Genomic DNA, 26,928 nt, shown 5'->3' with positions numbered 1-26,928 from the left:
ATGTCTGTTAAAAACATATGAAAAGATATTCCATTTAGCAATCAGTGGAGTACAAATTAAAACTACACTGAGATACTATTTCTCACTCAGCAGACTGGCAAAAATTCCAGAGCTTGACAATACAATCTTTTGGTAAGGCTGTGGGGAAAAGGTGCTCTCATATATTGCTCTTTGGAACATAAAATGAGATCATCCCAATGGAGGGTAATTTGGCCTTAAGTAACAAAATTACAAATAGATTTACTGTTGACCCCGCAGGTCTCACTTCTAGGAAGATACACGTTCATCAGTACAAAAATACACACGCACAAAGTTACTCATTTGCAGCATTACTTATAAATGTAAGATGCTGGTAACTTCCTAAATGTTCAAGTAAAACAGATTGATCAGATAAAAAAAAAAATCAGTGGAAAAAAAGCAAAGTACAAAGGACCACATCCACAAGGCCAAAATTTTCATAACAAAGAAGAGAGAATAAGAAAATATGCATCTGTTTTCTCATCCTTACCAAAAACAAAAACAAAAACAAAAACAAAAAACATACAGGAACAATACAGCCAGAAAATCATGAAATTGGTGGCCAGTCGGGTAGGGATGGTAGAAGGGAGAGAGGAGGCGTGACATTTCTCGGAGTATATCATGTTGTATGGTTTGGGGTTTTGAAAGCATCTTAATACCCTACTTAGCTGAAAATAGAATTAAATCAATATGGGCAGGAAAATAAAATTGACACTGGAAACAGATAGAAACAAATGAATCTGACTGTAGGTCAAATGAATACACAGAAGGGAAAGAAGGATGGAAGGAAAGGACGGAGGGAGGGAGACGGAAGGGAGGGAGAAAAGAAAGGAAAAAAGAAGAGGGAGAGAAGTAGGATGAGGCCTTATTTATCCCTGTGGCCTCCTCACATCCTACTCACTCAGCTGCAGACACTTGGACCTTCCTGCTGTTCCTCACACATTCCAAGCGGCTCCCACATCTGGGTTTCACACCTTTACATTTCCTCTCATTTCTGATAGGGTTCTGGTCACAGAGCACCCTAACTGAGAGACCTTGCCTGCCTACCACATCCTTTTTTCCTCTTTTATATACTGTTGTTTTTTCTAGCACTTACTGAAAGATACCTCTACACCTATATAAAATACAGGTGGGGTGTGTGTGTGTGTGTGTGTGTGTGTGTGTAAAAACCTGACACATAGGTAGTGCTCAATGACCATCTGACGAATAAATGGATGGTATTGTTGGGCCACGTGACAGAGCGCAGACCCGCAGCCTCAGATGCTGAACAAATGATCTCATTCTTCACGCACCCTTCTTTGCTTTGGGGATTTCCTTTTTAAAGCCGAGAACCTAAAAACCAGTCAAGAAAGTCACCAAAATAGCAGGAAGGGATGTGTTCTGCCTCTAGCTCTTTGTGACAAACCAACACAGCTTCGAGGGCCCTGAGGAGCTATTTTTCTCTCTCCTATAGCAACTCCATTTAAAATGGTAATCCCAGGTCTCATTTTGTACTTTCTCCCGTACAGGGATGCGAAGGTCACCCACTCAGAAAACTCTTCAGTTGATGTGAAATGCATTTAGAAGCAGCAACTAAGGTAATATAAAAGTGAAGATGGATTGAAGTTATTTATATTCAGTAAAAATGTGCCGGAGGAGTAAGGTAAGAAAAATGTGTCTCTCCGGCAGAAATGCTTTATACATGGTTACAAAATACCCATGGGCCACCAACCACCAAACTACAGTTATAAACCTCACTTCTTTCCAGAAGCAGCTGGGGCCGGCCCCAAGCAGGATAATGAGGATGTGCCTGGGGCACTAGCAAATCAGAGGCATCAAAGGCTCTGAGAAAAACCTTGAAACATTTATAGATATTGATGGCATTGAAGTACTTACTCACCATTGGAAAACTAAGAAATCAACTGGTTTGTTATGCTGATCTCACAGTTTAGTCTTATTTTCAGTTTGAATTCTAGAACAAAAAAGCATCTTAATCTTTTCTGGGATTCGGCTTCTCAAGATGGTCATGCCCCGCTTTTCTAGACATTCAGCTCTTCTGCAAAAATAAACTCCATCCTTCATTGGTCAAAACCTTACCTTTCCCAGTCATGTCTTCTCCTCTGACCCAACAGAACCCTTTCATAGTTTCTCAGAGCTTCCGCCAGCTGCAGATAATCTTGGTATTTTTCCAGAATAAAAACACTCAGACCTTGTAACTTCTTTTGGAAAGGGAGGCAGGGCGTGCTGGTCATCAAGAAAAAAACATACTAACATTTGATTCCCTTAGATACATGCATTTACCTTGTGTGGACGCTCTGGATGGAATTCTCTATGTGCTAAAATGGAACCACAGGTGTTTATAAGCAATACCACAGATTCCAGAGGAAACTGTATCAACAACGTGGGGCTAAACCACCGCTGCAGTTTTCAAAAAAAATAATTATTTTATTAAGAGTCTGGGCCACTCAATATCATTGTTCCAGAAGTCATTATAAATCAAACAAAAATAAGTTTAACAAAAACATTCCAACCATAATTAATCTTCGTGATTCAAGGATTTAACTTTTCGTCTTTTTATAATACAATGTGTTCCGATAATTCATCTGAATTGCCCAGGATCATGTATGTGTTTCTTTTTGTTGTTGTTTCTAACTCAAAATAAAATGGGTTTTTGTATCGTTTCGTAACACGGTGGTTTTCATACTGCTGGTCATGAAATCAATTTAGTGGGTCATTGCAAGGGGTTTCTTAAAGAAACAGAATAAAATGGAAATATCACAGTACAGCTACGAGAGGGGAAATTATTTTTCATTAAATTTTGTTTCAAAACTATGTAAATGTGTATCTGTACTATGCATATCTTAGGATAGATGGTAAGATGTACCTCTTACTGTGGATTGCAACCAAAAAAAAGTTTTCTGTTTTGTTTTGTTCATGGAAGCCATCGATTTAATATTTGCACTTTTGTAAGCAATTAGCAAACACCATGATGACAAGTGAAATCTAATTCTTAGGCGCGCCTGGGTGGTTTAGTCCTCTGACTTTGGCTCAGGTCATAGTTCATGGTTTGTGAGTTCTAGCCCAGGTCGGGCTGGGTGCTGACAGCTTAGAGCCTGGTGCCTGCTTCAGATTCTGTCTCCCTCTCTCTCTCTGCCACTCCCCTGCTCACGCTCTGTCTGTCTGTCTCTCTCTCTCTTTCAAAAATAAATAGACACTTAAAAAGAATCTCATTCTTAGATTAGCTAAAAAAGAACTAACACTATTTGTGTGAACTAATTTATAGATAGACATTTAAAAATAATGATGTTTCTCAAAAAAAAATGGGTACTTTACTACAAGGAAAATACATTCCTGATTTCTTGAAAAGCAAATATCCCTGAGTCATTTATAAGCTGAAGGGTTAAAAAAAAAAATCTTACCTTAAATAAACGTTCAGAGCAGGATTTATGATAACTGGCTTTTTGGCATTTTGATGACTAATTTGAAATTTTTTTATTAAAACGAAATGCAGACAGATTTATTGAGATTTAAAAATCTTAAGAGAGGCCTTTCCAGGGCTTATTTCATTATGACAAAAATTGTGATAACACTCAGAGGGGAGAATGACATCTTTGGCAACTTGATGAGCGATGTCAAAGATGGGCACTTAATAGAAGTTGTCCTGATGTTTACCCTTGTTCTGGCACCTTCGGCAGCTCCCTGTGTTATGATTCCACAGAAAATCCTCCTGGGGAAGGAGAGTGTTTCGAATGTCCTATGGAGGTCCATGGGGGGCTGCTCTGGGAATGAATTTTGAAAAACCTAGGAAGTTGCACCTATAGGTATAGTTGCATCTTTACCTTTGGGAGACTGTGGGCCAGTAATGGCTAAAGGTATTTCTTGATACCCACTGAGATACCCCCGCACTCCTGAAATAACCTTGAGTGTTTGGGGTCATCTCCTCTGTCAGTCTGGGATATAGTTCTCTGACTTTGACCATTCGGCCTATCTTGCCATTTGTGGACCACTCTGACCTTCGTTGCTCTTTCCCAGAATCTTGAGAATTCTTTTGTCCCTATCTCGCTTCAAGGAGCCCTTTCATTCACTGACCCTCCCCTGCCCCCCCCCCCGCCTTTTTCTGAACAGAAACTCAGCATCGAATGTGGTACCTGAGTAAAGCCTGAACAGATGACAGAAGTACCTGCATCTTGATTTAGTGCTTTTGGAAAAAAATTTGGTGTAAAAATTAATCTAGCCCATCAATAAGAATATTTGAAACTCATTGGCCAGTGTCTAGAAGTCCTAACAGGTCATTTTCAAAATGACACAGACTATAAATGGGAAATGGAAAATGTTTTTGCTGGGAAGGAGTCCAAAAAAGTAAAGCACTCCTAAAATTTATTTCACAGCATGTAGATATTCCTGCCTCGTTCTCTTTTACAAACAGCGGTATAGGTTTATGAGCTAAGCTCCTAAGCCCAAGCTCCATAAATAAACCTTCACCAGAGAGACCCCCCCTGTGAGATAAGATGGTGTAAATATTAAAATTATAACAGTAGTTGCAGCTTAAATTTCTTCTCCTCAGTTATGGGAATAGTGCCCGATACCTCTAAGGCATCCTGCTGCCCTGGTGTTCAAAAGAAAGCCCAGCAAGAAAAGACAGCATTTGTTTACTGAGTTATACAGAATGGGATACATATTGGCCCTCCAAAGATGTCTGTGTTCTAATCTCCAACACCCGGGAATGTATAACCATATATAGCAAAGCAGACTTAGCAGATGTGATTAAGTTAAGGACTTTGAGATGGGAAGTTTATCCTTACTATTTGGTTGTGCCCAGAAATCACAGTCCTTATGAAATTCAAGTCCCTATGAAAGAGGCACCAAAGGAGTCAGAGTCATAGAGAGAAGGTGTAGGCAAGAGTCATAGAGAGAAGGTGTAGGCAAGAGTCAGAGAGGAAATAAGATGTTATACTTCTTGCTGTAAAGATGGAGGAAGGAGCCTTGAGCAAGGAAAGCAGGCAGCCTTGAGAGGGGGCGAAAAAGGCAAGGAAAGGGATTCTCCCCTTCAAGCTTCCAGAAGGAAACAGCCTGATCAAAACGTTGAGTCTAGCCCAATGACAGTGTTCTGACTTCTGACCTCCTGAAGAGTAAAGAATAAACTTGTGTTGTTTTAGTCACTAGGTTTGTGGTAATTTATATCAGCAGCAATAAGAAACGAATACATTTACCAAGCTCCTAAAAACATAAGTGAAAATACAGAGGAGAAACCCTATCACTTTTACTTTGGGTGAGTATATTTGATTCTTAGGACAGCTCTAGGGTTCCCACCCCCACCCCCACTTTACCAAACCAAAAGGGCCTTAGCCCGAGCACTTTTCATCAGTTGCTACTCATTTCACAGCAGAAAATGGAAGATGAAAAATGCCCTTACTCACCCAGATAATCTGAAATTCCGTGATGAAAAAATGTTTTGACATAATATCTCAGGCAAAGTAGATGATTTTAGAGAAAGAATTAGGTTAGGTAAAATGTGAATGCACATTTTAATCATCTATTAATGTTGGGCTTTTTCTTATCACAAAAACAATTAAGGAGAAAAGGGAATGTCAAAGTTTCTAGGGTTTGATATTTCTGCAATAATTTCAATGAAGCAGATATTTCTTCAGGTTCCATGAAAGTGCTTACAAAACATAAAGAGAAAAAAAAACATAAAGAGAAATCCTGAAAAGTGAAATTTGCATAAGATTTGAAATACGAAAGTCCAAATGATAGAATTCAAGAGCTTGCAAGAAAACCTAGGTCAGTATTTCCTCTTATCCCTGTTGTAAGTTCCTCTCTCTTTATTATTATTTTTTTTTTACAAGGGACAGTTGGCCCCAGTGTAAACTACAGCCTGAGGTACAGAAAGTTCACACAAGAAAGTATCCACCCTAGAAACTTGCAAATAAATAAGGGCCATGCGGCATGCTGGCAGCACAATGAGAAACAACCTCTCCGAGAAAGGTCAGGAGATGATGTGGAGTGAAAAATCTCCAGGGAACTGTCACTTTCTGAAACTGAAAATGACAAAAGTGACAAATTTCCGAGAGTCTAAGGAGAGCAAAGGACAGAGGCTGAAAAACATAGAATAGAACCACGTGCCATCTTCCTCAGAAGACCGTTCAAGGTCATTTCCTCAAAATCCCTTAGGAGTTCACCCTAAAGAAAGAAAAGGGGGAAACCCTTACCCCGATCGTTGTTAATAGGGAAGAGGTGTATCCTGACGAAGGTAGAAACCAAGAAGGCAGATCTGAGTTCTCTCAGCTGGCATCTATGGCCCCAGCCTTATTACCCAAGCTCTTTGAGGACTTTTTATTTAATATTAAAAATGAAAATGAGGGCTCCTGGGTGGCTCAGTCAGTTAAGCGTCCGACTCTTGGTTTCAGCTTGGGTCATGTCGTGATCTTACAGTTTGTGAGTTCGAGCCCCGCATAGGGGGTCCATGTTGATAGCGTGAAGCCTCCTCGGAGTTCTCGGTCTCCCTCTCTCACTCTGCCCCTCCCCCTCTCTAATAAATAAATAAACTTAAAAAGAATAAAAATAAAGATGCATGGAAGTGTCATAACAATCTGCTTCATAGTGATCTCCTGAGCAATAATGACCAAGCTTAAATCTATACCCGTAGCACGCGTGTGCGCGCGCACACACACGCAAGCACGCACACACAAACTCACAATAAAGAGTTATTAAGTCTCCAGTTGGTGACAACTTGCCCTGTCACTAGCAGGGAACCATTTCTCTCCTCCTTCTTTCCCATCCTGTTGTCTCTTTCCATGTCCCCCTCCCCTTCAGTTAGCTTTCAAGGTTTGGTGGGGAGCACCCAAAGCATTTACTTGCACAACTGATGATACTCAGCAATTTAAAAGGTTCCCAAGCCTTGCCCTTTGTTGTGTTTTTAAGCATTTTGAGAAACAATGCTGCAACTTTAGTTGGAGAGCCCCTGACTTGGGGCCAAATGGAAGCTGAAGGAAGAACAGCCCTGAAGGTTTTCAAATAAATATGCAAGCCTATCTTCCACCCAGTTACTCCAGCCTCAAAGAGATAAAGACTTGAAAAAGCTTCTCTTTAGAAAATAAGATATGTAATTACTCGTCCAACCATGAACATTCTTTGCCTTTTATTTTATTATCTCCAAATTTGGGATGTAGTTTAAAATATACAGATATCCATCATTTAACTACTTTAAGGTAAGTTTTTACCTTTGGGGTTTTAATCATCTCTTTTACAAGTTATTTTTAACTTTTATTTAACGATGTTCATATTTGGAGAAAGCACTAAAATACAATGTCATTCTGCAACAGCGGTTTTCCATCAAATGCTTTTTACGTTAAGTTGTGAAAACAACATCGATTATACTGCCAAATGCTGCTAAAAAAAAAATACTCTGCACCGTAAAAGAATTTGGAGCCTTGTTTATTATCATCTAAATTGTACATTGTACACTTGACAGCATCATATTGTATGCTAAAAAGCCTTTCCTATCTAGACCGATACATATTATAATAAAACAATTCACAAGTTTTTGGAAAAGCATGAGTTAGTGGATTCCTAATCTAAAACAAATCTTTTTGTTCCTCCCCCCCCCCCCCTCCCCAGACAAATGCTGATTGTGTGCCTGCCTCAATTGTTTTGCCCAAGAGCATTTTGTAATCCTGGTCATCCAGAACAGCACTGAAAGAGATCAGAGGAAGTGATGGAGATGTTGAAAGTGCATGCATTCCATCCCCAAAGAGCTGCACTCTGAGGCACAATGACTGGCTTTTGTTTCCCACATTGCATCACTCAGAGGTATTTCTATGTCTCTCCTGGGAAATATCCAAGAAATTTCAGAGAGACAAACTTATTACCATCGATCAAACAAATCCAGGAGTCTGTCCTGGTCAGAGCTAACACAATTTGCCTGATTTCAAAGTTTATGTCACTCTGGAAACTAACTATGAGGTCCAAGTTCCCATAGTGGTGACCACGTTCCTTCAACCACATAAGACAAGGGGGAGTCAAAGTATTTCTGTGGTCCCAATACAGGTTCAAAATGTTGAAAACATGGGTACTGATTTCACGATTTCCTAACATCACTGCAAAAAAAAATGAGGATTGACTAGAGTCTGTGTATTATGATACATAAAAATACAGGATGGTAATGGATAAAAACTGATGTAGAATTCACTCAGCTGGCTTTTGTGATGCAGGAATAACTTGGTTTAGCTAATGTCTCCTATACTCTTATATACAGTACTTAATGGAAGATGATAATGCTGGATTTGATATCTGCTCATGTCTAGTTTCTTATAACTGACAGAATATTCTAGGCTGAATGTAACACACTGAATAGGAAAAAAGAAAAGGATTTGAGATATACCATTATTGTAAAGCCTTTTGCATTGGATTTATTACCCTCAGAAAATATAAGCTTGATAGCTTTTATATTATTCACAAAGATGTCCCCTCCTTACCTGATCTTACAGATCTTATTGCTTCCTATCTAGAGGTGGGAATCTATGTCTGTTTCCCTTGAAACTGGGTGGGTCTCTGACCAATCAAATGTGGAAGAAATTGTGCCACATGACTTCCTGGCTGGGTCAGAAAATACAATGCAGTGCCTTCCAGTCTCTCTTGGGAGAGTCATTCCTGGAGCCCCAAGCCTCTATATCAGTAAGAAGTACGAGGCAGCCATGCTCTGCAGAGTCATTCTTGGAGCCCTTGTGGTGGAGCCCGAATCCTGCATGAAGAGAGAGTAGTGCCTGGCCAACCCCCACCCTCTGACCACACTAAGATAAGACACCTGAGGCAGAGCCTACTCTCTCCTGCCTCCACCAGTCAAACCATTTGTAGATTCCTGACCCATAGAAACCAGGAGCAATAATAAATTATTTGTGTTGTGTTAAGCCACTATATTTTGGGATTATGTGTTACACATTTTTAGACAACAGAAAAAAACTTCTATCTTCTCCCTTCATTAAGAGACCTGTTCAATAAGGGCCCTTGCAGCAGACCTATTGCATATTGATGAGATTCTGCCTCCATTTCTCTCCATCCCAGTTAGAACCAAGGAACTCAGTCCCCAAGGCAAGAGGAATATTATCTGCTGAGGGCTCAGGGCTGTGTCCCTTTCCAGGAATTGTCTTCAGCCAAAGATGGCTGCCTTGCCCCTCTCAAGGCACAGTCCACATCCAATACTGGCTGGCTCAGGATATGAAGATCTGGCCTCTTTGCATTAATTCTGGCCACACAGAAGGGTTGTTACAGCCCCAGAGCTCCTTGGTGGATAGGTTAAGACTTTGTTTGGGGTGCCTGGGTGGCTCAGGTGGTTAAGTGTCCGACTTCGGCTCAGGTCATGATCTCATGGTTCATGGGTTCGAGCCCCGCATCATGCTCTGTGCTGACAGCTCAGAGCCTGGAGACTGTTTCGGATTCTGTGTCTCCCTCTCTCTCTGACCCTCCCCTGTTCACGCTGTCTCTTTCTCTCAGAAATAAATAAAAAACATTTTTAAAAAGTTAAAAAAAAAAAGACTTTGGTTGCGACTGTGTCCACTCAGCTTCCTCCGTGGCTCAGTCTTACTTCCCTCACTACCTTACAGATATTATGCCTGAATGTCTGCCTCCATTCACTACTGCACATGAACCTCCATTTCAAGGACGGTTTCCAGATAACCTGAACTAAGGCAGAACTTAGTCAAAGGTTAATTACCATTGGAAAAGAAGGAGTAGTCAGGCTCTATAAGATACTGTGATTCCCTGGTTTTCTCAGTAGACAGCAATAATAATTAAAGATTCATTGAGTCTCATAATGACATGAACAAGGTTTCTAATCAACTAACTATTACCTTTACTCTAAAATAGTTTCCCTGCCAGTCTTTAAGGCATCTTTTACTCATTCTGATCCTTGCTGGACATAATCTAATTTGCCCGTCCAAAAACCTATTCTGGTTTGGAAAGTTTTAACTGTATGATATGTCTATAAAGAGACTGTGAAGAATGAAGCCATTAGCAATGAAACACTTGAAACAAGACCACACCCATTCCTAAATCTTAGTCTTGGATACACGGCAAAATTTAGATAGACATCTTCTATGACTGTTTAAGAAAGAAGACTTTCTACAGCAAAGCTTATGAGATTTGAAGGTTCCTCGTTTCATCTTTCCTGAAAGCAAATATTTCATGTTCTTATTTGTTGTTTCATCTCTTATTTTATCCAGGTGTCTTCTTCTAGAAATGATTCATCATTTCACAAAGACTGTGAAAAGAAAGATGCAGTTCAGAGATCATTGTTGGAATCTGATGGTATGGAGACAGCTCAGTGATTTAAACCGCAGGATTTTCTTATTTTTCAAACCAGGTTCTAGCTTCTACTTCGGGCATTTATAACTAATTCATGAAGACGAGCTTCAGGCTTGTTTTCTCACTTGTCTATCCTGTGTTTGCAGATTCTTCCATAGCTTTACACGAGCATGGCTCCCAGCAGGGACTACTGATTTCTCTAATTTTTCAGAGTCTTCTTGAAGCAACTACATCAGCACTAAAAACAAGTTGCCATTGAATGGGAACATCCATTTTTGGGTTTCCCAGTAACCTGCATTGTGTAATATGGAATTGTCTGTCCTACTTTACTGACTGGGGAACCAAAATAAGGTGTCGTTCTTTTTAATATTCAAATTAAGTTGCCTTAATCCCCCAATCCACCTATAGGGGAAAGTATTTCTTCCATTCCTCAGGTCTTTCTTCCCCAAGAAGTCCCATGACTCAGAGGCATTCGATCAGTCCAGTGGGCCAGTTTTGATGGCCAACTCTTCCAGAAGAGAAAATAGAACACGCTCCTTGGTCAGAGTCTTCGTCTAATCAGACTGTTTTAAGAAAAATACCATAGAGCGTATGGCTTAGAACACAAACACTAATTGGTGTACATGAGCAGCTCAGTTGGTTGAGTGTCTGACTCTTGATTTTGGACCAGGTTTGTGAGATTGAGCCCCACATTGGTCTCTGTGCTGAGTGTGGAGTCTGCTTAAAATTCTCTTTCTCTCTCCCTCTACCACTCTTCTCAGCTTGCAAGTGCTTTTTCTCTCTCTCTCCTCAAATGCATATATACATACATATACACATACACTTGTTTCTCACAGGCTGGGAATTCCAAGCACAAGGTAGATGTGGTATCTGGTGAGGGTTTTCTTCCAGGTTCATAGAAGGCTGTCTTCTTGCTGTGTCCTTACATGGTGGCAGTATCGAGGGAACTTTCCAGGGTCTCTATTATAAGGGAATGAATCACCCCTCAAAGGCCCCCACCTCCGACTATCGACACATTGGCAGTTAGGATGTCAAGATATGAATTTGAGGGTAATACAAACATTTCTCTGTAGCAATCAGTGAAGAAGTTGGTGCTCTTTAGCTGTAGCAATTTTATTGCCACTGTGCCAATGCAGTCTTTGCCTGCTGGAGAAATCATAGCACATCTGCCAACACTCACCTGATAAGAGTTTCTCCTAATTCATGGAAGAGCAGCATTGGTGTCTCGCTTCACTGAGATTGCTCTCAGACTTATAGCTCAATAAAGACACAGTTCCCCACCCCACACACAAACTCCATCACCATCCCAAGGTCACTCAAGATGGTAAAAAAGCTGTGTCAGAGGTATCCAATCTTCCAATACATGTTCTTTCCAGAACTGTATCCTCCACCCAAACGGCACTTACTACTATGGCTTAATTAGGGCATGCTCCTTGGAAAATGAGTGCCCAGTTCTGCTTTACTACAGGCATGAGGATGGGCCAAGATCCACCAAATCAGTGGTGCTCTTGACATAGCCCAGCTTCTGTAAAGCCAAAGGAAGGTCAACAACCACATTAGATCTCTCCATCCTCCAACTCCAGGGCCCACCGACTTCCTGACCTCCTAGAATTCTGTCAGCATTCTGACAGTCTCATCCCCATGGTCCACCATCAATAGTATAGCCTCCCTGTCCCAACACACACAGACTTGACTCCCCGTAACACATCAACCAGAAGTAGCAGGAGTCTTAAAATAACATCATTACACAGTTCTCTGATTCAGCTCCACCAGGTCTGTGGGAACTCCCCACTAGGTCTTGAGTACCTCCTCACTCAAAATGTAGCATGACACCTGTGGGAATTCTCAGAGGGGTCTTACACATGTTTGGTGAACTACTTCTTTCAATATTCAGGTTTTACATCTCTCAATAGTCAGAGCTATTTCTAGCTGTTCACCATGGAAATTTCTCTTGTTGTGGCTGATCCAAAGGACCACTTCTAATTGCAAGCCATCATCAGTCAGCATCAACAATGGCTGCAACACCAGCATGCCACACTGCCTCCTACCTGGCCAGGTCACTAGCATATGATGATGAGGCCCCCGGGGATTCCCAGCAAAGCTACATCAAGGCTGGAGCTATGCCCACTAAGGGAGCTATGTTCCGTCAACACCAGCTCTGGAGGCCTCAATTGCTTGTTTCTTATCCCCAAGAGCTCATTAGAGCTTTTGTCCCATGTTACTTCAGTGCTTCTCCCTTGGACACAGGGAGAAGCCACCAGAAAGTTTCCTGATGACGAGGAAAAGGGATGTTAAGGGGCCACACCTCAATTATAGTATTTTCATCCCCCCTCCTGCTACATCACCAAGTATTCTTTTGATTTTCCTTTAGGACCTACATTTTCCCACAAGGATGAATAACACTGTGTTTGCTGTGTAAAGAGAGAGACCCTCTAAAAGAGAAGATGTCTATTTTACAATAGCCTTCTCCACAGGCCCGGGGATTTAGAGCACTGTAAAGTTCTTTGAGGAAAAAATTTCAACTTTCTCAAATCCATGAAGGGAAAACTGTCAACTCTATTCTTAAGGAGTCAATTAATTAAAGTTAAGTCCCCTCAAATACCGCCAAATGCCAGCTCCAGATTAAAGGGCGTGTGCACGCATTACGCTTTGACCTCTTGTCACCAGTAGAGTACCTGGCAGATTTGTGGAAAGTAGCTTTTGTGCTGATCCAAGAGAAATGGGTATTAGCTCACAAGGAAGGAAGATAATTAGTTCAAGGACAATCTCAAGCATTTTAAGTTTGGGACTTTTCATCTTTTTCCCCCAAGCCCCTCTGCTCTTGTTTGCAAAGCTTTCATCTTTTTTTCCCCACCCACATGTGTATTTCTTGAAGCACTCCAGTACCATCTTCTCATGGGGGTCGTGTTAGGGATGAATGACTACTTTGAAGTCTGTCTGGTTTCAGGTGTGAATAGGTACCTCTCTCAGGTGACCATACTTCCCCTTTTGGATGTTACAAAGAAGCAATAAGATCCTAATGCAAAGCTCCCAGCTCAGTGCCAGGCTCAGAGGCTTATGGAGGAGGCAGCCATCATCAACTGTAAGTAAGAGCTGAATGCCCACATTAGAAAAAAAGGTGGCTTTGCCTTCAGTGGAGCACCACCAGATTAGTGGGAGTACTTAATGTGGTCCTTCCAACCCTAGTCCTGTCCCCATCAGGGTGACCCAAGTGGGAAAATTTAGGATCTGAGATTCCTTCTCTGCTTTTCATCTTCCACATTCCTCTGTTAAAAGGTAATCTCCAGTCTAAGGGATTGCCATTCCTTTCTACCATTGGAGATTAGTTTATTAGACTGCTTTCCCAAATACGCAGAGGAAATAGGGCACAGAGCAGGTGAGTTCAAGTTCAGAGCTGGGTATTAAGAATTAAAAGAGACACACAGCTAAGCAAAGTGGGAGAAAGAAGCAAACAAATGGAATATCCACTATGAACTAAAACAACCCAGTTAAGTAGGTTTTAATACCCCTACAGTAGGTACTCATTATTTTGGGATTTTTAAACATGAGAAAACTGAAGTTCAGACAGGTTAATAAATTTGAGCCACCAGTGACTATGAACTAGAGATTCCAAATCAAGACAGCCCAATCCTTCTGCATGGTACCTCCCTGAAGTCTAACTTGTCACCTTAATCATTTTTCCAGGGAAGGCCCAGCTGGTAGAGTCCCCACCACCCCTTAGCCTGGTGGGATGGTTGCAGAGCTCCTCTTCCAAGGCCTGATTTCTCTGCTTCTTCAGCTGCTGGTTGAGAGTCCAGTTGGATATGTCTTAAAGCAAATGCCCTGTAATAACAATTAAAGATAAATAGCATACTAATACTATTGTTTATAAAGGACTTCTGCTGCACCAGACACTCTGCTAAGCAATTTACAGGCACTGTCTCAGAGAGAATACAAGTTAAGCAAATACCATCACTGGTCATTGGCATTCGACCTTTTCCTTGGACCCCCAAGGCCACACAATCTCAATATGTGTTCAGGTCATGGAACCAGTTTATTAATTTACCTAGAAACCAATTTCATTTTATTTTTCTCTGCCGATTAAACTCCCTCACCTGCTCTCTCCCGATTCTGAAATAAAATTTTAGGGAAGTCTCTGGTTTCCAGTAATGCTTACATAATAAAAGTTCTCTGGTTACCTTCACACATTATTGAGTCCAGTCCAGCTGAAAATTATAGAGGTCAATCTGTTCTAGTAGGATAACAAAACTCCATACGCGTTCAGAGTTAAAGCCTCTCCTTATCACTCCATCCGGGTCTGCTCTACTCTGGAATTCTGCCATCAGGAAGGAGAGGGACAAATGTCGGTCCTCTTCTCTCTTGTCCCCCCTTCTCTCCCCCACCGTTTCTGTTTCTAATAGCTCTGTGACTAGGCCCAAGGGTAGAGGAGAGAGAGAAGGTACAGATATAAATTGATGTCAGTGCCTTTTAGGCATGGGGCCTATCTGAGGTTGGCTTCATCCTGGTGGGGTAGGTCAGCAGATTCCTAGGAGAACCTAACTGGAAACTTGAGCCATAGTGCCTCTTTCCTGGCCATCCATCACCCTCTTGGTCTCTGGGCTGCAGAGGTCTATATCTCCTTAGGGTCCTTTTACTCTTCTAGACTATCCTTGTGGACAGGCTGGCTCTCTCCTGTGAGGCCCGGAACCGGTCCATGGAAACCATCACTTCTGCCCTGCCACCTCGTTCCCTCTCAAGGAGGTACACTCTCCCGTTGCCCTGCCACATCCAGGCTGACCTAGCCACAGAGCCAAGCCTGGGGATGGGGTGTGCCAGACACAAAGACCACTATTCGAGTGATGCCTTGAAGCTCCTTTCACTTGGCTTAAGGGGTAAAACACTCTCCTTTTCTATAGCAAAACTTGGTGTGAGGGAGGGAGAGAGAAGAGAAATACAACAGCACTTTGAACGGCCTCCAAAGAAAATGTCTGAATTCTTGGTCTATTTCACAGAGCTTCTGCCACCTCCTTAACAAATGAGATCTAACGTATTTGGCACCTCATCTTTTATTCTGTGGTTGGAGGCTCAACTGAGACAGCACAGAGTTTCAAAGACCTATTACACTCTGGTAAAGGTGAATATTCACATCCTCTCCCTTGTCTTCCACCACTCACATCTGAGGAATTCTGTGCTTTGTGACAATTGTCAAGTTCTTGAGCAACAGACATCCTGCTCTGCCTCTCTCACATCTCATGACTGCGTACAAACCCCCATTAGCTGGTTCTTGTTCCTTAAATACTTTACCATAAGCTGCTGAAAANTTTAGACTTCTATTGCTAGCCTTACAGTTCATCTCATGTGGCAGAAGGGGAGGGCTGTATTCTGTGCTCAAAATATCCCCAAAGAAACCACAAAGACAAGGCTGGGCAAAGCTCCACAATAGAGAAGACATCAGTACCTGCAGCCAGGAGTGTATACACCTGCAGGACAGACAGGGGGACAAGGAGAGACATAAATGAGAGCAGATCCATTGACCTAAAGAATAGTAGGAGATAAAGATTTTCCTACCAATGCAAGAGAAACTCATAAACAGTTTCAAAAGTAAGACCACACCCAGCCATCTTTAACTGTCATAACACTAACACAGGGACCTAGACCGTGCACCTCAAATGGTCATTCTTTGGGTGTGATGAGAATAGCGACTGAGGGACTATTAAGTCTGAGAAGTCATCATTTCAGCCCTCAAATAACACCCAGGAGTTTCTGGAAAGTTTTGCATAAAACTACAACCATATAAAAAGCAAGTTGCCCTTGCTCAACATTTAGGGCCCCCAGACCTGGTGCGAGGCTTTTCATCTTATAAATCAGTGTGTCCAAGCCTGTGCTTCTAAGTGGCAGAAAATATCAACGAAAGAGCCAACCACTTTGAAGTTAGAGGGTTGTTTTTTTTTTTAGGCATCGAGCAGAGTTTAGAGTCGGCTTATTTACTAGCCGTAATCAGCTTTATAGTTTCCAGAGATCACCTTTGCCTGGAGTTAATCTGTAGATAATCTGTATTAAAGAGTTCCAGCCTATTGATAATATGGACCACCTCCACCTGTTTCTGTGACAGATAGAAGACTATAGAAATAGTTATTCACTACCTTTTTACCTTCCTTAGCTTTCTAAGGAAGAATCTTGGAACTGCTCAGCTTTGAATTCTGAGGGTAATAGGTAAAGTGAAGAAAAGTGCTTAGAGACACTTCATTTATTCACATAATTTCAAAGAAGGAGGGAAGGGAGGGAGGGAGGAATGAGAGAAAGAAAGAAAGAAAGAAAGAAAGAAAGAAAGAAAGGGAGGGAGGAAGGAAGGGAGGAAGGAAGGAAGGAAGGAAAAGAGAGAGAGAAATAGAGAAGAAGGAAAAGAGAGAAAGAAAGAGAGAAATAAAAGACATAAGCTCTGTGAAACAAAATCTTCCAGAAACAACAGGGAGAGGAGGAAGCAAGCCTAAGCATCTAGAAGCCCTGGAGAGAAAGCTGGCATGTCCTGGAGATTTGTAGACTGTTTGTTGGGAGACCTTTGAAGGAGCCACTCCTGGTCAGGGTGTGGCCTTACAGAGTGAGCCAGGTAAAGAGGTTTCCAGGCAGTTCAGTCTCATGAAGCAACCCTCCTTCAGATACCTTCACTAAAGGCATTATGTTTCAAGACTTGTGGAAAGCAGAAGCAGCTCAGAGCAGGGGTTGACAGACACAATTTGGGTGCATGAGAAAGGGTCACATTAATGAGATGATGGCAGTTGACCTGCCCTTGAGAATGAAATGTTATGGAAATGGCCCAAACCTGGCAAGAGCCTTTGACCCTAACTCACATGTGCTTATGAGCAAGACAAATGAGCACCCACATGACCTTCCCGCGTGTTCCACTCCTGCTCCTCTCCCCTCATAGCATCCCTGCAGTGATGGCTGAGCCCTGTAATGTCTGCTGGAACCTCCCCCACCTCACTCAGGACCCGCCATGTTGTTTCCAGGAAACAGTCCCAAAATATACAACCATTTCTGACTGTGCATGATTTATTTTCTTCCATGAATTTTTCTGCATTTTCCAAATATACGGTGATAAACAAATAATATAATATACATGGTTATAGTCCTTTGATAGACACACATGTTATTTTTTTAAAAAGCCAACCAATCATCTTCTTAATTGTAATAGTGTTTCAACAGTGGGTCTGTCAATCATAGTTACTTATAGAATCTATGTCTATGGACATTTCCAAAGAATAAAATCAATGACTCTGACTTTGGGAATTTGGAAGTTAGCCCTCTTGGAAGGATGGAACTCAAATCAATTGTCCTTAATCAGCTCTTCTCTGTAATAAGGAAATTCTACTTCCTCCCTTAGGTTCCTCCCTGCCAATCCATTTGTATGCTTTGGCCTGAAAGATCAATGTCAGATGACACACACTTTGGCCATCTTCAGAAATCTACAATGTTACCAGCTGAATTAGAGCCACAAAAATCTTCCATACACTGGCTACTTCACCTCTCAGATCCCACCAGCTACAGCTGACACCCCCTCCCCCATTGTTCTGGCTCCAGCCCTGGCTGCATTCAGGCTACCTCTGCTCCTGATGGTATAAGATCCCCACTCCCACCGTTTCCCCACTGCCCACATCCAATAGACCCTTTAAGGTCCAGATCAGGCATCCCATTCTCCCATGTACCCTCTCCTGTCAGCCATGATCCATGCCATGCCAATAGCCTCCATCTTTAAATTTCTTTGAATTTATCACTTGTACTATCTGAAGGGTTTTTTTCTATCTCTGATTCCCTACTTAGGTGTCCTGCACAATTAAGCTCGTTAGTATATTATAGTATATTATTACAATCCTACGTACGATGCCACCATGGCAATGGGAGAATATTGCAGGCCCTCCCATGAACAGGCTTTACACAGCACCATTTGTAGCTCACTGAGTTCAATGATCAGTCCATCTGGTCCCCAGAGATCCATTTACTTCAGAGTCCTATTTTAATTTCCTCAGAAGGGCTCTTTTACTAAGATCATAAAACGTAACTAAGAAAGTTAACTTAAGAGGTGATAGTTTCACATTATGGGCTATGGAATCAATTCTATTGCTAAGCATATAAATGACACATTTAAATTGTACAGCCAAATGAATCAAAAATTCGTTCTTTGGGATATTTACAGACATCAGACATACCCACAATGAATGCACAGAGTTCATATAAATTCAGTAACTACTGGGTTAAACAAACAGGTGTTTGTAGCCTTTCTTAAAGTTTAGTGACATCGGCACTGGGAATCTCCCTGAGCAGGTTAGCGTATGTGGGTACTTCTACAACTAGGATGACCACAGGCCCATTTTCCTACAGAATGACTTCTGGGGTGCATATTCCTTGGCACTCATTCTGGCTGATGCCGATGTGATCCCCGTGTTCCCTTCCAAAGCCCCCTCAGCAGAATCGTGCTTGAACCTTCAGCAAGGCGCTGCTAAGGGAAATGTTTGTTTCCTGTTCCCCACTTCCTCTGTGCTTTGTTCCCTGTTCTGGGCATGTGAAGGCCCTTTGCTCCTGTTCTGCACATGCCACATGTTTAGTGCTCAGCCACATCCCAGAGTGCAGATAATTCTTAGCCTCTTTCTGTATTTGTTCACCTGGAATTCCAGTTCAGAGAAGCAGCCCCATGTGCTGACTGACAGTGCAGACTCTGGAGTTCCACGGCCTGGCTTTCAGTGATAACTGCCCCGGCTGTATAAACCAAGGATATTTCTTCAACTCTCAGTGCCTCACCTATGACATGGCAACAATTACAGAACACGCTTCATGAGATTTTTGTGGGAGGTTAAGACATGTAAAGAGCTTACACAGAATCTGATCTCTAGTGCATGCTATTGGTGTGGATTAGTGTTAATCCTCAAGGATTCTATTTCTCCAACTATAGCTTCTTGCTGTTACTATTAGCTATTGCGAGGATCCATGCAAATCCTAAGACATCAGGAAGCCTAGCTCATGATTTTTGAAAACTACTTGCTGTACTTGCCTGAGAAAGAATTTCTTTCTGTTCTTGGGTGGGAAAAAGAGAATAGGAAGAAAGAAGTACCTGTTCTTAAGGAGAAGAGCTTCTGGGCTGAGTGTTACCTCAAGGAGTTCTTTTCTGTGACTCTGCTCTGGAGGTCAGCAACCTTCTCAAGAGCCAGACAATAAATATTTTAGGCTCTGCAAGATAGAAGTTGCCTGTTGCAACTACTCAACTCTGCCGTTACAGTGTGAGAGCAGCCATCAGCCATATGTAACTGAATGGGCATGGCTATCTTCCAGGAAAATGTTATTTACAAAATCAAAAAGCTGGCTGGATTTCACCCATAGGCCTTGTTTTGTGACCTCTGCTCTGTTATTATCAACCCTGAATTTCCCAGCCATGGGATTTGAATAGGAGTTCCGAGGTGTCTCTGTCTACCAAATGCGAGTAAGGCATCTGACCCCTCTGGAAGCCAGTAGAAGTGAGAGAAGCCAGTCCAAAGCAAAGACCAATAAATTTTGGAAATAACTTCAGGGAACAGATGCATAGTCCCGGCAACATTGTAAACTTCTGGATCAACTCTGTAGAAGCCTGACCTATCTCAGGACTCTTGGTTATATAAACCCATAAATTCCCGTTATTGTTTAAGCCACACTGAAGCAGGTTTTCTTGTCATGTGTAAACCAGAATCTTCTACTGAGACAACATGCTTATAGCTAAATGAAGTACTTCAATGAACACTTTATGGTGGATGCTCTTGGTGTTCAATTTGTGTTTTATCTCTAGTTCAAACTTTTGCTGACTCAGAAAAGAAATTTAATGATGAAATCCCCATCCCCAAATGAATTCAGAGTCATTCACTTAAACATTTCTAAGCGCTTTCGTCATTCCTAAAGTGCTTGAGGACATTATCTTTCAAGAATCTATTATTTCTAGTTTATTTATAAAGCTCTCTTGTATTTTGGTTTTATCGCTTCTGGCTCTTCTGTTATTTTACATAATAAAAACAAGCAAAGTCACCCATCAATCTACAACCCCTCAGAGGTCTGACTCTGGTTGAAAAGGACTCTGAATAAAATCAGGAGAGGCTTTTGCAATGCCTTCATAAATCAGCTTTTGCTTGTAAGATTTCTTTAATGCCTCAGAGTCAGCCCTAAACATAAAGTTCCCAGATGCTGTACCTACCATTTCTCTCTTGTCTAAAGCAGACAAGGTGGCACTCAGGCAGAGGGTCTGGAAGTGTTTTCCGAGTCCAATAGACATTTTGCATCTTGAACACAAAGAATGGTCAAGGACTTACATATGCCATTTATCTCATAGTTAGGTGCCTTTCCTGTGAGCTCTCTGAGTATATGGCAGAAACTCCACACCAGACGTCACCCATCCTCCCTCATATGCACCCTCAGACATTCCCTGTGCTCATGGAGCCTCACTGACTTGCCAACCAATCTCTGGAGGGCTGATGATGATCGGTTCTTTACCTTGTACATCAGTCCCCACACCGGCCAAATGACAGCACTCATGAGACCCAAGATCCCACCTGGACATTAGGGATGAGTCACTGATTTTGTTCATGTGATGAATCAGTTTCTTATGCTACTGTAACAAATTACAGTAAACTTCGTATTGTACAACACAAATTTCATATCTTACACTTCCGTAGGCAGAATTCTGATGTGAGTCTCACTGGACTAAAATCAAGATGTCAGGCAGGCCTTCTGGTAGCCACAGGAAAGAGTTTCCTCATCTTTTCTGGCTTCCAGTAGCTGCCCTTAGTCCTTGACTCATGGCTCCTTTTCACCTCCAAAACCAGCAAACAGGGACTGAGTCATATCGAATTGCTCCAACTTATTTTCTGTCTCCCTCTTCCACCCAGCTAATACAGGATAATTTCCCCATCTCAAGGTCAAATGATTAGCCATCTTATTTCTATCTGCAGTCCCCATTCCCCTTTGTCATGTAGCCTATCATATTCATAGGTTTCAGAGATTATAACACGGACATCTTTGGGGTCCATTATTCTGCTTACCACAAGGGGAATAGATAAGGAAAAAACAAAATATATTTAATGACAGTTGATGATAAGAGCAATAGAGAAAAGCAATAAAGGAACAGGAATCAGGTGTGTTGGACAGGTGTGTTCTTTTATACAGGTTGATCCAAGAAGGTCTCATGATTTTACTCATGAATAAAAATCTCTGAGAGATAAGGGAAGTAGCCAAGAAGGTATCTTTGGGGAAAGCCTTCCTGCAAAGGGAATAATTAGTGCCAAGTCCCAGAGGTGACAGCAGGCTAGAAGTATCCAGGGGCAGAAGGAGGAGAGCATAGCTGAAACTATATAGAGGGAATGAGAGAAGAGATGGACAGAGTGTGGGAATGGGGAGCATCCTATCAAACTTTGCAGGCTAGTGAAAATGACTTTGGATTTGACTCACCATAAAATGGAGAGGTGAGGGGTTTTTCTTCAGTATTTTTATTTATTTATTTATTTACTTACTTATTTACTTATTTTAGAGAGAGACAACACATGTGCAAGCAAGGGAGGGACAGAAAGAGACAGAAACTCTCAAGCAGGCTCTCTGCTCAGTGCAGAGCCCAACATGGGGCTCGATCCCACAACCAGGATCATGACCTGAGCTGAAATCAAGAGTTAGACACTTAACCTAATGAGCCACGCAGGCCCCCTACCTTCAGTATTTTTAAAAACATTTTATTTTTAAATAATTTTAGATTTCCAGAAGAATTGCAATGATAATCCAGAAAGACTCTGTATACTTTTCACCCTGCTTCCCATCATATTAACATCTTATATAACCTTGGGATCTATCAAAACTAAGTAATTCAATGTTGGCACAAAGCTATTAACTAAACTACAGACTTGAATCATATTTCAGTGTTTTTTTGCACTGATGTTCTTCTCCTCGCAGGATCTGACCAGGATCCCATGCTGGACTTCGTCACGTTCCCTTCATCTCCTCTGACCTATGACAGCTTTTGAACTTTCTCTTGCATTTCATGACCTTTACGTGTTTGAAGAGTACCAGTCAGGTATTTGTAAAATGTCCCTTCATTTAGGTTTCCCTGGCATTTTCTCACAATTACCAGTTGAGGTTACACATTCGAGTGAAGATTCCCAGAGATGAGTGCCCTTCTCTTCACATATCATGGGCACACGATATCACCATGGTTAACTACTGGGGGTGTTAACTCTGATCACTTGATTAAAGAGGTGTCTGCCAGGATTCTCCACTGTGAAATTACTCTTTTCTCCTTTCCATACTCTGCTCAATGGAAGTGAATCCTAGGCTCAGCCCACATTCGAGGGAATTAAGTTCCCATCTCTGGTGGTAAAGAGTTTGTGAATATATGATGAAACAGTAATTAATGAGTATTTCACAGCAGATACTTTGAAGCTATGGCTATATCATGCTTCTTCTTAAAGTTTTACCCACTAATATTAGCATCTATCAGTGGATCTTGACTATCACAAGTAGTGTTCTTATGCTCATTTTCTATTTCCTTCATTTGAATGCTGTGTTTACTATTTGGAATTATTCTGTAAGGAAGATTTAGTCCTTCTCTCCTATGTATTCATTTATTGATATCAGGATATACTCATGTATAATCACTTTGTTCTTTGGATTATAATCCAATACTGTCATTATTTTCTTATTTCTCCAATTGTTCTTTCTTTGGACATTGAGAACTCTTTCAGATTAGTTCTTGTGTTCATTTGGCATGCCTCCATTTCTTTTTCTGTTTTTAGCATATTGTTATGTTTTGGTACTTATAAGATATAGTTGTATTTTCTTGGTACTATAAGATTTCTTGGAGGGGTGCCTTGGTGGCTCAACCAGTTAAGTGTCTGACTCTTGATTTCAGCTCAGGTCACAATCTCATGGTTTGTGAAATCAGTCCCTGAGTCAGGCTCCATGCTGTTAGCATGCTGTTAGCATGGAGCCTGCTTGGGATTCTCTCTCTGCCAACGCCCCTCCACTCATGCTTTCTCTCTGTCTCAAAATAGATCAATAGACTGTAAAAAAGAAAAAAAAAAAAAGATTTCTTAGTACTTCAGGCTCATCTTGTATTTTCTCTGTACCAGCCCTGGAACCACCCACTGCTCTTAGCAGCCCTGGTTCCTCTAACTAGGGCATGGTATTAGGAAATCAAGATTTGGGTGCAGGTGTGTCATTGGAGAGATTTGGGCAGAAGAGGTATAAACTCTGACTTATGTTTTCAAATGATCAGTTTTATGGCTGGGTTGAAAATAGCTACATGGGGGGTGATGATGGCAATAATCTGAACTCCCTGACTATAATCTTTAGAAAAGTTGTATGGTGAATAATCTGATCTCTGTGAAGTACCTCAGATCCTTTTCCATAAGCCCGCACACAAACCACAGCTATTCCTTAGTCATCAAACTTTGAGCTCCACTGTGTCTCAGGCATTGTGCTATCTGCTGATGGTGCAGATATGAAATAAAAGCACTCCCTCACCCTGGGACATTCACAGACTCCTACGACAGGTGCAGCACAGTGTGATATGGAGGGGAGTAAAAATTTACCAAAGGTAAAGAGTTGGGATAAAAGAAAGAATAAGTTTTTACTGGAAGACCAAGAAAGCAGAACACAAGGTTGAGAGGGTAGTACTGAAGTCATATTTACAGGGTTGGATTCTGGGTTTTACCATGTATTAGCTGGTGACTCTGAATCTTTGAGCTTCAATTCCTTTACCTGGAGGAAATGACATCACTTACTTGTAGGAACTCTACCACACCCACCACACAGTTTTGTCTTCATCCTGTACTTGATGCTTCTCCCATATGTCAGATTGTGGCCAATAGAATGTGGGGTACATGGTGGAATCCCACTCAGAAGCCTGGCCCCTAAAACCTCCCTATGATCTTCCACTTGCTCCCTCCCTCCTGTGCTAAAGACTTCAGGATAGTTGAGGCACACTGCAGCCCTCTTCTCACCGCCTCCAGGACGGCACTAAAGAGAGCTACGCAGCCATGAACATAGCTCCAGACATTGCAGGAGAGCAAGAAACATTCTGGCTGCAATTCTAGGACTGCATACTTCAATGGTTGGTCTATCCTGATTAGTATATCACCCCACAGTTTGCTGGAACAGTAAGGGAGATCAAAAGCCCGTGATAAGCCCTCAGTAACTGACAGTGATTATTCTTAGCCATGATGTATAGAAGGAGAAACACTGAAGAGTGGGGACTTGAAGGTATTTACTAGGTGGATGGAAGGTGAGAGGAGCTCAGAGTTTTGAGAAGAGACTACAAAAATGCCAGGTAAACAGAGAAGGACAGATAACCGTATGTTTTCACTCAAATGTGGAACAGGAGAAACTTAACAGAGGACCATGGGGGAGGAGAAGGGGAAAATAATAGTGGGGGAGAGGGAGGGAGGCAAACCATAAGAGACTCTTAAATACTGAGAACAAACTGAGGGCTGATGGGGGTGGGGGGGAGGAGAAAAGGGGTAATGGGCATGGAGGAGGGCATTTGTTACGATGAGCACTGGGTGTTATATGGAAACCAACTTGACAATAAACTATAAAAGAAAAAGAAAAAAATGCCAAGTAAAAAAGGGAAAGGGAGGAGAAATAGTGTAAGAAAGGGAGGAGAGAGGGAAATGACACGGGACAAAAGCAAGAAGCAGCTGCTCTAGACACGTGTCCTTCCCTGCCCCTGGCCCTCCGCCGTGTCCAGCCTGTGACACGCACAGTGGCTGGCCAGGCTCTCTGCGCCGGAGACAGCTGCCCAGAGCCTCAGTGATTCTCCTCCCTCAGCTGTCCCAGATCCAGACAGAGCAACTGGAGGCCTGGCTTTTTCATTTGTTTGAACCTGCTGGCAAGATCTTTCCTGGACACACTTGTTTTTACTATTTGAAATGTATTTCTTTTATCACTTTCCGGTCACAGGAATAGTCTTAATGGAGTGTAGGATCCAAATTGGGAGCAGAAATTCTCCGCTAAGGAGAAGCCAACCAAACAAAGGACAGAGGTAGTCTTTGTCTCTCTGGCCTGCCAGGAAATAAAGGACAAATGTGTAAAATAGGGTGAGAAAAGCTGCGAAGGACGCTTTTCCTTAACACCCCCTGTGATCAACACAAATGTTTCCCTGGGCTTTCGGGCTCAACATGTAGCTGATGCAACTGTTTTTCGCTGTGCACAGGAATATTCGAGAAGAGTCTTCATACTTCTAAAAGGTACCGCTGGGTTGCCTAGGGGGCTCAGTTGGTTGAGCACCTCTTAATTTCATCTCAGGTCGTGGTCCCAGGGTCGTGGGATTAATCCCTACAATAACATTCCATGCTGAGCATGGAGTCTGCTTAGGATTCTCTGTCTCCCTTTGCCCCCTCCCCTGCTCGCACTCGAAATAGATAGATAGATAGCTAGATAGATAGATGGTACTACCTATTTAGGTTTTTGCTAAACTTAGTAGAGTTCACTTAGCCAAAAAGTCATTATTCTGTGGCCCCTGTAAATGTTGTTGAGCTCTGAGGATGGTTAGGTATGGCTTCTGCTTACACGATGAATAGGAACCATGTCCACACCCAGAAAACTGACGCCTGGCTAATCAGACCATATCCACCTCATTTATTATGGAAATCTTATCCCCCAGAAAACCACATGTTAGGAAAAATATAGCAGTCTCTGTTTCCAGGCAACAGGACCACCCATGGCTGAAAAACAGGAAATAACTAAAACAAAGAAAACCAGATCCAAATAAAATTTGGAGGCATGTGAAATGATGAACTCTTTAGAGTGAGATGTTTAAGTTCCAGCCTCAAAAATTCTGTCCATGTCTTCCCTTCCCACCTCCTCATCTTGGGGATTTTCCAGGTTTCCTGTCTACCCCTAAGCATTTGGGAGTGATGCTTTCTGCTTAAGGAGTCACTCTGAGCAAGCCCTGACTACATCACAGGCTTCTAAAAGAGCCCCGTGTGTGTAAATTAAAGCACTTTAGCCCATCATGCCCTTTTCCTGGAAAGGAAATCACATCTCCTTATGTGTATCTGTAAATCAAAACCTACTTGTCTATGGCTTTCTCTCCAACACGCCAAAACAAAACCCGTGCAGGCTTGGCTTGGATGAGGGCTGAGCACACAAAGAGATCCATTCACGCCTTTGGACTTCAAGAGAATCATATGGTCCAACCAAGGTCAACAAGATGATTGCAGCCTGATATCAAAGGTTAGTTTTTAAAGGGACAGTTCACAACTGATGCTAAATTTTTTTTTTTCTTTACAGCAAATGCTCAGAAAAGAAGCAAGCAGAGGAAGACATATCTAATCCGATTTGTGGTCCTATCTCTTTAAGATACGCAATTATATAGTGAATTTGATGTAAAATCTAATAAAAAGAAAAAAAGAAAAAGAAGGCTCCTTATATTATGGGATTTTACTAACAGGACATAACACGGAAAATTCCATGAAATGTTTCATCAATACTTAAAGCCACAAACTTCCTCCAGATCTCAGGTGCCACAGTCTTTTGAGAGAAAATTATCTTCCTTTCTCTCTTCAGCTTCCTTTCTTCCTTCTTCCTTCTCCCACCTACCTGCTCTTTTCTTTTTCATCCTTTTTTAGGAAAGAAAGGGAAACAGAAATATGCTAA

At 41.9% G+C, this 26,928-nt stretch overlaps 1 long non-coding RNA gene across 2 annotated transcripts in view; it reads left to right on the top strand.

Moving 5' to 3' along the window:
- The window catches only part of LOC144235361 (uncharacterized), a 455,442-nt gene extending 428,803 nt beyond the window's left edge, over positions 1 to 26,639 (top strand). For both annotated transcript variants that reach the window (XR_013336179.1, XR_013336178.1), the window contains 2 exons: positions 1,527 to 1,595; positions 26,563 to 26,639. This is a non-coding gene — a long non-coding RNA (uncharacterized LOC144235361). The remainder of the gene's footprint in view (positions 1 to 1,526; positions 1,596 to 26,562) is intronic.
- Positions 26,640 to 26,928: the final 289 nt, after the last annotated feature.

This window comes from Crocuta crocuta, unplaced genomic scaffold (genome assembly GCF_008692635.1).
Source record: "Crocuta crocuta isolate KB4526 unplaced genomic scaffold, BGI_CrCroc_1.0 scaffold64, whole genome shotgun sequence".
Taxonomy (NCBI): Eukaryota; Metazoa; Chordata; class Mammalia; order Carnivora; family Hyaenidae; genus Crocuta; species Crocuta crocuta.
The sequence above is the reverse complement of the archived record's forward strand: the minus strand, read 5'-3'. Positions and strand labels throughout refer to the sequence as shown.